Source organism: Takifugu rubripes, chromosome 10 (assembly GCF_901000725.2).
Source record: "Takifugu rubripes chromosome 10, fTakRub1.2, whole genome shotgun sequence".
Taxonomy (NCBI): Eukaryota; Metazoa; Chordata; class Actinopteri; order Tetraodontiformes; family Tetraodontidae; genus Takifugu; species Takifugu rubripes.
The window spans coordinates 10,458,280-10,461,279 of NC_042294.1; the positions used below are offsets into that span (position 1 = coordinate 10,458,280).

The window sequence follows — 3,000 nt, forward strand, 5'->3', positions numbered from 1 at the left end:
GCAGGTGAGAGGCCAGTGGAGTCACTGATGCTTGTAGATAGAAGATCTGCAGAGTTCAGGATGCTTGGACACCATCGACACCGTCCCCTCGTCTCATTTCATCTCCGCTCCTGTTTTATGACTCGCCGTGTTGCGCCCTTATTGGCTTTATTGCTGACTTAATTGTCCGTCTGTGATCGCCTGGTCCTCCAGTTGTGATGGGCCGTCATTATCATCACCCCAGATTTACGGCCACAGTGGAGAAAAGGTCAGCAGAACAGGGGGTGGGTGCCTTCCAGTGACTGCATGATGGATGATTTCGGAAGTCACAACCGGAGGCTGTTTGCTTAATGACATTTGGGTCTTAAGTGTCCCCCACACAGCTCCTGCATCTGCAGACAGAGGCTCGCTAATATTTAGCAGCTAAATGAACCTGTTTGGATGGACATTAAGCTGTTATGGAAGACAAATGGACATCAAGCATCGTGTCTTTGCCACAGGTGGTGAAAGGGGGTGTGTCCATGTCGTCTGGTGTCCAAGCACCCACTCTAGGACAGGGGTCACCTTGGCATAAATTCCATAAATGAAAGTTAAACTGAGTGGCTGCTGGACAAAACTAAGGGCTAAAGAAAGGAGAGCCTTGGCAGGTCCAACTAGAGCTCAGTGGTTGGACGGCGTCTCCTCCATGTTCTCTTTATAGCATCGCACTTTCTGTCCGCCCGAATCAACACCGCCCTCGTCCAAGCGATCTGGCCGGAAATTCCAAGTTGCAGCTTCATTGAAAGAACAGAGCTGCACATAAATAAGCAGGTTATAAATATCAGGCTTGGCTGCATGTAAAGGTCAGTTTGGGAGTCTAAAAATAAAAGCTCTTATCAATGCGTATGTATAATTAATGGCTGGTGCCTTTATCTTCCCTGCTGCCAATCAGCTCTCGGGCTCAGCAGATCCTCTCGACTGTTGCTGCTGGCGGGATCCAGTTCGACCCACACGTTGTGGCGCTGGATGACTTCCGTTCGGCTGCATGTGTTGACTCGCTTAGACGCTTCTGGAACGACTGCGGGGCTCCTCCAGGAGCGGCGGTTTTCATTTCCTTTACAGCGTTTATGGATTTACGGAGCAGCGGAACACTCCCACCTCCCTGTTTGAAGGCTGCTACGATGATCTGGAGGTCAGAAGTCATCATGTTTCTGCTCCTATGGCCAATTAGCTCGGTTTTTCTTCCCTCTGACCACAGAATGATCTTCACCCGCTTCAGACCGCTCAGCCTCTACCCCTGGTCCACTTACGGCCAGTTTTGGGCTCCACTTTCCGACAGATATGTACCCAACTCCGGAAAGCCCTGATGTACGCGCCGAATTCGACTTTCCTGCTGTAAATAATTCCACAGAACACTCCTTCCAAAAGGTGCTGAAGGTCAGATGAGTAGGAGGGTAGGAGAAGACAATTTCCAACTCCTTCTTTTGTAGGTGTTAACCGCACGTGACCCAGAATAGACGGAGGAAAAACCTGTTTAAAGGGCAGCTTTATGACTAAAGGAAGCAGAAGGAAAACAGCGTTACAGCGCGTTCCTCTTGACGTGCCGCCGGTCTGCAGATGGAGCGTCAACACGAGCAGGTTTCACCTTAAATAAATGTAATAATGCAGAAGTTCACTGTCAGATCCTCAACGCTCCGAAGGTGCGTCAGGACGACCCTCGGCAACGCGGCTCTCATTTTGTTTGCATCTACATTCTGTCAGAATATTGAATGCAGATGGGAAAATGGGCCCAGAAGGAGGCGACCATCGCTGACCACCCCATATGCTTCCTGTCGTGGAAAATTTCAATAATCTAAAGAGCAGCTGTCAAAAAAATAAATAAAATAAAAATAACAGAGTCAGCAGGAGCCGTCCGTTTCCATCTGTGAGCAACGTCACGCCGCTATCAGAGGAAGCTAGCGCGCTCGGTTGTGATGGGTTTATGAATCTCCGAGGGGTGCTCTTTGTCACGTCAGTCATCCTAATTGCGGAATCCTTCCCGAGTCGGATCCAGAGCTGCCGCACATCAAACAAGCGACGCCTCGGCCCTTTTTCGGAAAATACGAATATCGGGAAATAAGGCTAAAATAATTCCATTGCTCAAAACAGCCATTTTGGATTAAATAAAGGAGTTGGCGAGCGGAAAACGATCCGGTCTTTTTTCCCTTCTCGGTAAACAAGGTAGCGCTTCAGTCTCCTCTCTCGAGAGCGGCCTGCTAAACAACCTTGAACCGGTTTCTGGGTTTTTTAGACGTTTTCGCGGCAGAAACTTGTAGAAGGTGGGAGGAAGCCGGCCGCTGGCGGCGACTCATTGGGAAAATATGTGTTCGGAATAAAACAATCAGACGATGCCGGAATATTGATTCAAGCCTTCGAGCATCAGAGGCAGCGTGGCCTCCCTTTACATTCAGATTACAGGTCACGTCGTGTTTAATGGAAGGTGACGAATTCATCATGTAAAATGCGTTTTCCGCCATATTTATAGGACTGCGGCCATAATGGTATTTTGATGTCTGAGTCCGTCCGATCCGGGGGAGAAAGTTTCAAATGATGTGGGGCAATTATCCGTTCTAGATTAATTAAACTTGCCAGCCCTTTTGTAATCTAAATCTAATTGACTCATTACAAAATAAATTGAGCAAATTAATGGTCTGGAGAGCGCGCCGCCCAAAATAAACCATTGTTTCGGGTTGTTTGTAGCTTTCAGGGACCTCGGATGCGGCGAGATCCAAACAAGCAGCGTTTTTGGGGCTTTTTTAAGAAAGCAAAGCTGCTGCTTTCCGTCAAAGAGGCGAACTTGTTTTATTTCGTTTGTCTGAGATAATCACTTTAATTTAAAGCTCTACGTACTCACCGAGACAGTGTAAATGTCCTCCTGTCAGCCTGCCATTAGACATGTAGATTTAAATAGGAGAAATTGATTTTCCTTGACTCTCCCTGTTAAGGGAAGCTGGCAAAATAATTGGCCCTGTGCTCAGAGCCTCAGCAGCATCCGCACTTTCC

General features: G+C 48.0%; 1 long non-coding RNA gene across 2 annotated transcripts; it reads left to right on the forward strand.

Annotated features, from left to right (window-relative positions):
- Positions 1-946: 946 nt before the first annotated feature.
- LOC105417018 (uncharacterized) lies at positions 947-1,854 on the forward strand. Of its 2 annotated transcripts, none has more exons than XR_003889810.1 (3): positions 947-1,353; positions 1,449-1,614; positions 1,720-1,854. It is a non-coding gene; the product is annotated as an uncharacterized lncRNA (long non-coding RNA). The 2 variants fall into 2 exon arrangements; XR_003889809.1 differs by having other exon boundaries at positions 1,449-1,596.
- Positions 1,855-3,000: the final 1,146 nt, after the last annotated feature.